The sequence below is a fragment of the Hyaena hyaena genome, unplaced genomic scaffold (assembly GCF_003009895.1).
Source record: "Hyaena hyaena isolate Hyena2069 unplaced genomic scaffold, ASM300989v1 scaffold_4, whole genome shotgun sequence".
NCBI lineage: Eukaryota > Metazoa > Chordata > Mammalia > Carnivora > Hyaenidae > Hyaena > Hyaena hyaena.
In genome coordinates this window covers 1,095,947-1,106,134 of record NW_024080636.1, presented here as the reverse complement: position 1 = coordinate 1,106,134, position 10,188 = coordinate 1,095,947, and positions in this window count along the sequence as shown.

Genomic DNA, 10,188 nt, shown 5'->3' with positions numbered 1-10,188 from the left:
ATAGGCCTCTCCTAACTCTCACCAGACTTCAGGGTTTCTTGCTTTCCCAACTAATGGCAAACTTGGTGGGGGCGGAGATCACGTCTGTCTTGATCACCGTGTCCCTGGCACCTAGCACACGATCTAGCAGAGTATAGGTGCTCAGGGAATGTTTCCTGGATGAATGAATGCTGTCCGAAGGAGTCTAGCACAGAGAGAGAAATGGGCCCACAATAGCCAAGACACAAGTTCGATCCTGACACTACACTCCCTCTCTTGCCACCTCTCACATTTCTTCAGTGTCCTCATTCCACGGATCCTTCGTGCCTCCACCTGGACTCCATAGTTAGCAGCCAGAGTTGACTGCTACACCCGCTCTAGTTGGCTGTCAGAGAAGCCCATCAGTTGGGACCCCGGGCTCATCACTCAGGTCTTCTTCTCTGTCCCTCTTGAGCTGCAGAGGCTTGGCGTTGGTGGCGAGAGGGCAGACGGTTCTGGGAAGATGAAGAATATATTTCCTGGAACTTCCCAGTCTTTGCAGAGGGTCGGTGTGGCCGACGCATTGATGTGCGTTGAGGACAGAGGATAGAGTCTACTATCCTCACCTTCCACGGTGACGAGAATACAACACACTCCTCAGTCTTGCAGGCCTCACTCTTGCCTCTGCTTCGCTCCACTGTCACTCTTCCTCCTCCACCTTGGAGCTGCTGCCTCCAGTCTTCTAGATCCTCATTCAGGAAAGGATCTTGCTCTTTCAATTATTTTCTAAGTTTATTTATTTTTGAGAGAGAGAGAGAGAGAGAGAGAATCCCAAGCAGGCTCCTCGCTGTCACTGCAGAGCCCTACATGGGGCTTGAACCCACGAACCCCGAGATCATGACCTGAGCCAAGAGTCAGACATCTAACTGACTGAGCCGCCCAGGGGCCTCATTACATCGAATCTTTAATCTCTCTTGTACTGCCTCCCTTCTTCTGATTTTTTTTTTTTTTTTAATGCACAGGTCTCTTCTGCTATAGAAACATCTCCACTTGCTCTGTTACCTCCATAACCTCTCTTTCTGGCTGCCTCTTTAAAAAAAAAATTTTTTTTTTAATGTTTATTTTTGAGAGGCAGAGCATGAGTGGGGGAGGGGCAGACAGAGAGGGAGACACAGAATCTGAAGCAGGCTCCAGGCTCTGAGCTGTCAGCACAGAGCCCGTTGTGGGGCTAGAACTCGCAAACTGTGAGATCGTGACCTGAGCTGATCTTGATTTTCAAAACCCACCTAGACACCTGCAGCTCGTCGTCACTATTCCCAAAACAACATCTTTAGATCAGGAGTCCTACTTTTCTCTCTTGTGCCCTAACTCTAGGGAAAGGTCTTCTGATGGTTTTATTTTCTCTTTTATATCTGTCCTTCTTTCTTATTTTTTAAAGATTTTTTAAAAAGATTTTACTGGGGCGCCTGGGTGGCTTAGTCGGTTAAGCGTCCGGCTTTCGCTTAGGTCATGATCTCGCGGTTTGTGGGTTCGAGCCCCACGTCGGGCTCTGTGCTGACTGCCAGCTCAGAGCCTGGAGCCTGCTTCAGTCTGTGACTCCCTCTCTCTCTGACCCTCCCCTGCTCACGCTGTCTCTCTCTCTCTCCTAGAAATAAATAAAAATATATTAAAAAATAAAAATATTTTACTTTTTTAAGAATCTTTTTTTTTTTTTTTTAGCTTATTCATTTATTTTTGAGACGGGAGAGAGGCAGAGAGAGAGGGAGACAGAGAATCCCAAGCAAGTTCTCTACTGTCCGCGTGGAGCCCAGTGTAGGATTTGAACCCATCAACTGTGAGGTCATTATCTGAGCTGAAATCAAGAGCGGGATGGATGCTTGACCAACTGAGCTACTCAGGCGCCCCTAAAGATTTTAAGTAATCTCTACACCCAGCTTGGGGCTCAAACTTACAACCCCAAGATCAAGAGTTGCTTGGGGCACCTGGGTGGCTGTCAGTTAAGTGTCTGACTTCAACTCAGGTCAGAATCTCATGGTCTGTGCAGTTGAGCCCTGCATCAGGCTCTGGGCTGACAGCTCGGAGCCTGGAGCCTGCTTCAGATTCTGTGTCTGCTTCTCTCTCTCTGCCCCTCCCTTGCTCATGTTCTGTCTCTCTCAAAAATAAAATTAAAACATTAAATAAGAAAGTTGCTTGCTCCACCAACTAAGCCAGCCAGGTGCCCCTCTGTCCTTCTTTCTTAAACAAACAAACAAAAATTTTTTTTTAATGTTTAGTTTTTTTAGGTAGAGAGCACCAATAGGGGAGGGGCAGAGAGGGAGACAGAGGATTCAAAGTGGGTTCTGCACTGATAGCAGCAAGCCTGATGCTGGGCTCAACTCCCGAACTGTGAGATCATGAGCTGAGCTGAAGTTGGACGCTCAACTGACTGAGCCCCCCCAGGCGCCCTAAACAAATTCTTGATGTAATGTCCTGTTACCCAATAGGATCATTCATTCCACAGTGGTGCATTCTGTGTACGAGGCATTGGGATACAGTGGTCAGCTGATGAGGCAGGAGAGAAGGACAAAGGTGAGAAGACAGGGAGCTAAATTTGGAGAAGTAGATGGAAGCCAGACCATGTGACCCTTGTTGGAAATAAGGATATCTGGGGGTTTTATTTTAAGCAGTGGAAAATCACTAAAAGGATTTAGACTGGATGGAGAGTGACTTAATCGAATTTGTGTTTTGAAAATATACCATCTGTTATGTATGGAACAGATTGGGGGCAAGGAAACTGGGGTGAATGACAAGTAAGAAGCCAGTTGGGCTAATGCTGTGGACCAGATAAGACCTAGGGTTATAGGGGATCTAGCATGGACAAGAGAAGTAAGTGCAGAGGAAATGAAGAAAGGGAAGAGATTAAGAGGTACAGTCAGTCCATCTTAGTGATGGATTAGTTATGGGGATTAAGGGGGGGCGGAGTCAAGGATGCTTCTAGGTTTCTGGGTTTTATCACTGAACGGATGGTAATGTCATATACCATGGTGTGGGAGGTGGGGCAAGCAGGCAAGATGGTCTTCTGTTAAGGATGCATTGAGCCTGCAGGGCTGTTACGATATCCAGGTGTTTTGAAATGCTGAGTAGATGATAATACATACAAGTCTGGAGCCCAATATGGGCCGTAAATATAAATTTTAACAGTCCTTAACATATAGATGGTAATTAAAGCCATAGTAGTTTTAGGCCTTGGAGCTGATGAACAACACATAAAAGAATCTTGCCTTGGGGCACCTGGGTGGTACACTCGGTAGACAGTGCAAAGCTTGATCTCAGGGTTATGAGTTCAAGCCCCATGTTGGGTGTGGAGCCTACTTAAAAAAAAAAAAAAAAGAATTCTACCTTTTGAGTGGTGCTTACATTCCAGTGAGGGAGATGGATAATAAAGAATAAACAAGACAGTTTTAGAAAGTGGTAATAAGTTCTTGGAAGAAAATATAGCAGGACAAGACCATAGAGTAGCTTAGGGTGGGGATGGGGGGTGGTAACAGTTGTTTTTTTAAAATTAATTTTTATGTAGGGGCACCTGAGTGGCTCAGTCGGTTGAGCGTCCAACTTCAGCTCAGGTCATGATCTCGCGGTTCGTGGGTTTGAGCCCCGCATCAGGTTCTGTGCTGACAGCTCAGAGCCTGGAGCCTGTTTCAGATTCTGTGTCTCCCTCTGTCTCTGCCCCTCTCCCACTCATGCTCTGCCTCTCTCTGTCTCAAAAATAAACTAAAAAAAATACCTTTTAAAAAATTAAAAAAATAAAATTAATTTACTTAGGTAATCTCTACATCCAACACAGGGCTCAAACTCACAACCTGGAGATCAAGAGTCACATGCTTCTATGACTGAACCAGCCAGGCATCCCCCTGATGACAGCTATTTTTGAAAGGATCTTCAGGTTAAGGCCTCACATTGGCCCCGAGATGACACAATTTCAGGGAGAAGAGCATTCCTGGGAGTGGGAAAGAAAATACGATGGCCTAAGGTGGGCGTGAGTTTGGTGTGATGAACAGGGGTAGTCTCAGATTGAGCCTGAGTGTAGGGTTTGTGTGCTGTGGTATAGAGTTTAACATTAAGGAGAAACCCCAGAAGGGTAGCGACATGAATAAACAGAGGAGTCTGGGGTGGGGCTAAGCGGAGGATGGCAGCCAGGGGTGACTGCAGCGGTGGCCGGACCCTAGTCGGTGCGGGAAGACGTGGACCTCGTGCGGACCTATGTTCGGCACACAGCTGAAGGGCTTCCTGGCAGCTAAGTAAGTGGGGTGAAGGAGCTGGGAGTTTGAACCATTAGGTGGACGGCGGTGCCATTTACCGAGACGGTTAGGACCAGGGAAGCGGATGTGAGTAGGGAGGCGGAGGGATTTGTCCGTCAGACCGGGAGGTAGACAGGCAGGAGGTCAGTTGGACAGACAGGACTTCAGAAGGGCCGGGGCTGCAGGTGTAACTTGCGCAGCTCGGGGACACGTGTTGTATGTGGAAACCGGGCTGGCTGGTCTCAGGGAGGAGCATCGTGACTAGACAGCAAAACTGAGGGGTGGGCCTAGCCCGGGGGGCACCGCAGGACTGAGCTCGGAGGACAAGGGGACCAGGAAAGGCGGCCAGTGAGGAGGCCGGCACCCAGGAGGCCGGCACCGAGAACGCGGCCGGGCCCCGGCCGGGCCAGCGAGGCCGCGCGAGGCGGAGGAGGTGAGCAAGGACGGAAGCCAGGAGCCGTGGGGTCAAGAGGAAAATGGCCGTGTCCTCCGGACTAGGGAGGATGTTAGCGACCTTAGAGCCAGAGGCAGAGACCAGGAGGGGAGGAGAGAAAGTCTGGGGAAGAAAAACAGGGCAGGGGCTGGGACGGGGGCCCACACGGGGGCGTGCAAGGGCGCGGACCTGAGCACGCGGACCGGCCGGGGTCCCGCTGAACAGGTGGAGAGAGTGGACCGGGGCGAGTTAAGCGTCCGCAAGAGGGCAGGAAGGGGAAGGGTCCCAAACACTGGAGGCAGTGGCACTTGAAGGGGAAGGAAGCACCTCTCTCTGATTCTACTTTGGAAGCAGGAACTTGGGGGCTTCTTCTGACACCTCTAATTTTCTTTCTCCCTGTATTAGGACGCTTGCTGCGTGGCGTCAAGGTCTCACTTCTGGTTGGTTACAGATTTGTAGGCGTCCTTATTTGACCCATAATGACATTTTTTTTTTTCCCTGAGCAATGCTGCTCTTGGGGACTAGCAGAAAATAGAGAGTCGGGTTTCCAAAGTGGGGATTTTGCCATGTGGGTGCCAAAACAGGAGGGGCAGAGGAAAATTTAGAGATGGTAGCAACCACGCTCATGAAATTGTGGGCTACAACACCTCGACTGGATTAGGAAGGGAGAAAAAAGAGAGGGCTGGTGGGCTGGAAGAAAGTAAATCGGTCAGTGTCCTGGAGTGGCTGATGAGCTTTAAGACGCAGCCAGCTGGGAGGCCACGAGGTTAAGGTCAAGGATGCTGAAACCGGGAGCCTGGGTGTCTCAGTCGGTTAAGCGTCCGACTTCGGCTCAGGTCACGATCTCACGGTTCGTGGGTTCGAGCCCCGCGTCGGCCTCTGTGCTGACAGCTCAGAGCCTGGAGCCTGTTTTAGATTCTGTGTCTCCCTCTCTCTCTGACCCTCTCCTGCTCATGCTGTCTCTCTCTCTCTCTCAGAAATTAAAAAAAAAAAAAAAAAAAGGGATGCTGAAATTACTGGTTCTGGAGGGGAGCAATCTGGGGTGAGTATGGGAGTGTGTGGCTGGGGGGTTACTGCAGGAAGGCAGGTCGAAGGCTGGCCGTGAGGGTGGATTTTCCATGTGGACACTGAAGTCACTCAGGGTGACGGAGGGGCCCGCAGGTGTGGGGAGGGCCGAGTCAGATGCTGAAGTCTTAACTACCACCATTCTACAGCGCGCCACCCACCGCCGCCCCCTCCCCAGCCATCTCTGCATTTTTCAAATACCCAAAATTTACAGCCAAGTCTTTGGTGATACAGGTCCTCATAGTTTTTGCAATGATCTCTTTTCCTCCGAAATCACACTTGGTTTGAATAGGCAGGCCCTCGGGTGCTCGCCAGCACTTCTTCTCACAGTTGCCAGCATTTACTTTCTTCATGAGACAAGAACTGGATGGCATATGGCCTAGCACTTCGTACAACAGACTCACCCAGGAACACTCGCTCAGAAATCCGGGTGTCTCTCAGCAGAGGGCACTCTGGCACGCTAACTTCGGAATCCTACCTGGGTTCCTTTATGTGACTGAGACAGGTTTCACTCAAATGAGTGAATGTACGTGGCCCACTTAGTGCAGTGCCCAGCTTACAGTAAGCCATCAATCAGTGTTCCCTATTATTAGCTAGTGATCCTGAGCCGGTCTCCTCAGGCACTGTCGCCGCCATCTGTTTGGGACAGCATTCTGGGAATGAAGTCAGACAACAGTACCTGGGAATTAGAAAGCGTTCGTTCGTTTCCTCCCATTCCTCCCCTTTGCCATTCTAAGCGGTGCTTCACGGTCACGGAGCTAACAGGTCTGTGTTTTAGCAGCTAAAATAACCCTAAATAAGAAACTGCGGAGACGGGGCAAACCTCCTGAGCCATGTGACAGTGCTCAGGGTGGGGCGGCAAGCGGCGAGCTGGCGGGTTCTGGCTGCTTCTGGGCCCAGGTGCCGCACAGTCCTCCGCAGGCGCTTCTGTCCGCTCTCCCGGTTCCCACGCCAAAGAGAAGTATGGGATTCAACAAGACAACGGAAGCTAGAGAGAGAAAGTCCGTTTCTTTTGGAGAACGTGGAGCCCCCACTGTGCGCTGGCAGCGAGGAGCACAGACCCGCCTCCGACCGGCCACCCTTACGCCCCCAACAGTTAAAACATACAGGACCAGAGGGACAAGACGGAGGCCCGGCTGGGATGCTGCCTCCAGCCTTTCGGGAGAGCTGTGTTTGGAGCAGGCAGAGGGGCAAGTAGAAACAAAACATAAACATTCGAGAAACTAGCAAATTAAACCGGCAGAATGAAACAGGAAACCACAATAGATGCTTAGCAGCCAAACACATTTATTAGTCTTTTTTCTCTTTTTTTTTTCCAGGAACCCAAAAATATTTTGTAGTTATAATGTAAGCAACTGAGTTGCACATAATACAATCATATCTTTCCAAAATAAAATAAAATAAAAAACTAAACAAAACAAAAATAAGCTGTTTAAAAGCCCCAAAAAACCCTTCAGAAAACTCTTATATATGCATTACATCATCTCTCAGTTTTAATGAAATGACGGCGACTTAATTCCTTAGTACTCAACCTGTCACAATCCAACGAAACACCACCCTTGAGTTTTTTTTGTTTGTTTTTGATTTTTTTTTTTTTAAATCCAGCATGAGAAATACAGTACCTGCTATGGCAAAAAATACACATAAAATGCAACTTTTCAGCTTATTTGTACATTAGTAGAGTTTAACATTTTATTGTTTGTTTTTTTTAAGTGAACCAGTGATTTTAAGTACCACTATACTAAAAAAGTAAAATAAAATAGAGAAAAGGGGGGCCCAGCCTGCCATGCAAGTGCACCTCTAAAGTGCCTAGTTTCTGTGTCCATGTAAAACCAGTAATATGAGGAGCAATTTCAACAAATGGGAGTTTGATTAAACCTCTAGGTTTAAGAAAAAAAAAAAAAAAGACAATGCCATATCCTTCCTTTTCTCCCCACACTTCCTTAAATCCCATCGTCCACTTTCTCTGTTGCCCACCAGAAGAGAGAAAAGAAAGCCACCAAAATAACATTGTAAAAGCTATTTCAAGTATAAGAAAAACAAAACACTTCTAGGTAACTTGCAGAGAGCATCGCTATGTGCAGCTATGTAGTCATGTTGGTAGGTTTTATTTCTGCTGAGTGTTTCAGATGAGAGGATTTTTGCTGTACCTTCCTGTTACCTGTTTGTGTGCAAAGTTGGAAAGCTGCCTTTGAAAACTCCAGCCTCTTTCTGATGCCCTTCTCTGCTCCTTCTGTTGAAAGGGGGCAAGGAGAGAAGTGAAGGGGGGAGGAGGGAGGAGGGGAGGAGGTGCCAGTCATTAAAAGGGCACTCCTCCCATCTTCCCTCCCGTGCCCCCCAACCCCCAAATCCCCGCACCTCTCTGGTTCACCATCAGTGACCTAATCAGCTCTCCCCCGGCAGAGATTCCCACTCTTATTTCCTGATTTGGTAGGATATATTTTACTATGTAAACATAGCCCCTAGGATTATGGAACCCAAAGCAGCATTTATATCTCCATCTAAATGGAGAAAGATAAAATAGTCCAGAAACCTCTCCTCAGGTTGCTTTTGTTGTCTGTTTTTGGTTACTCACAACAGGGGTGGGGTGGGGTGGGCACAGAATTAAGTTGTAGGCAAATAGTAGAGAGAGTTAGGAGTGGGCACAATTCAGCTGTTGTGTCTGCTTTTTTTTTTTCCCCTCCCAAAAGGGTTTTTTTCTTTTTTTTTATAACCTGTTAAAAATGTTCCTGCACCTTAAGTCATACAGAGGTTAAGGCCAAGGGTGCAGAATCTTGTGCACGTGTCTCTGTGAGCACATTCACGGTGCATGCACCATTTTTGATGTCTTCTGTGAGATCACTGGACACACTTTGGTCACTGGTGTGTGCAAAGGGTGGTGGTGGGGGGGAGTGTCCCGGGAAAGAAGTGCAGAGATCAGCAAAGCCCTTCGGGAGCATTGTGGATGGATATAAAGGCAGTAAGGACCTATGGGGGACCAGAGGAAGGAGACTGATAGAAAAGGGGCTTCCAAACAAACAATAGAAATAAAATCCAAAGGTGGATAGCGCCCCAAATCAGAAGGTGGGTGGTGAATATGTGCGTATTATCAAGCTTCTTCCCCTCGAAGGAAGTCGTCACTATACAAGATCAGTGAGCTCAAACTAAAAAGGGCTTCTAGACAGATACAGGGTTTGTCTTTAAGATGGGGGGAAAAGGGGTGTTTGTGAAGAAGTGATTCGAAATGATCCATTCTGACCCTGCCTCGCGGGTGGCCAAACCTAGGAGAGCAGTAGCTGACAGATCCCTACAAGCAGCAGCATTTGTTAAACGACCTTTCCCTCTACCTACTGTCAGCTTCAAGCCTCACGGAGAGGGAACGAGAGGGAACCTCCCCTTCAGGGAGGTTGTTGGCACGCCTCAGGTGAGTTTCCTTTAAGTAAGAAATCAATCCATTTCCAGAGCGTCACGACGTGACAAGGCCGTGAGCTCTGCAGCGCCAAACTGAAATGCCAGGGGCTAATTCCCTTTATGAGCTACAGAATGCTACTCTGTGGCTCAAAAAAGTGAGCCCATGTGTGAAGCAAGAAAGGTTACGCGCTCAAGGTCTCAGGTAAAAACCATTCTGGAGTGCCTGGAAGGGATGGATCTTCTGGAAGAGAGAAATTCAGACACTCCCCGCCCCGGAAGTAGATCTGGAAGAGATGGCATCTATTCTAGACGGGGTTCAGACACTGGTCGGCTGTCACTGTGTATGGGAGGCAATGGAGACCACCACCCTACAAATGCAAGTCCGCTCCCCTGACCTGTCCTTCTTTCTCTTCTTATGCATGAAAGATCTGAAACTTCAGATGGCTTAACAAACAAACAAAAAAGGATAAAAGGAAAATATCATATTTTAGGGCTACTTTCACAGCAAAGGAAAAAAATCGTAAAAGTTATCCTGCTATTTACACATTCATATTTTAAAAAGGATAATCCACTGGTGTCAGAAACGGAGAGGGGCGTTAAGGGTCTACATTGCAGGGGAAATGTACCTCGAGGTATTGTTTTGTGTGAGACAGTTGAAACGTCAGGATTTTCTTTTTTTCTTTTCTTTTTTTTTGTTTGTTTTTTATTTTTTGTGGTTTTTTTTTTTTTTTTTTTTTGTCTAAAGGCAATCTAACAGATTGGAACCCTGATAAGATCGTGCCCGTACAGCCCTGCACGGGCACGAGGAGACTGTGATCAAGTCTGTTCCTCGTTACAGTACTGTGAACGTCAACAACAAGAACTTCTGCCTGGAAACACTGAACGTGGGCAGAACAATCTCTGGCTTATGATACTGTGTGTTGCGAAGAATGCCTAGACCAGAGCGGGCAGGTGCCAGGACTCAGCACAGGAATCCCGTCGGGACCGGGAGGAGGCTCTAGGCCTTCCTGCGGGCAGCACCTCACCGCTCGCTAGCTCTCTAGCAGAACAAACGGCAAGGAAGCC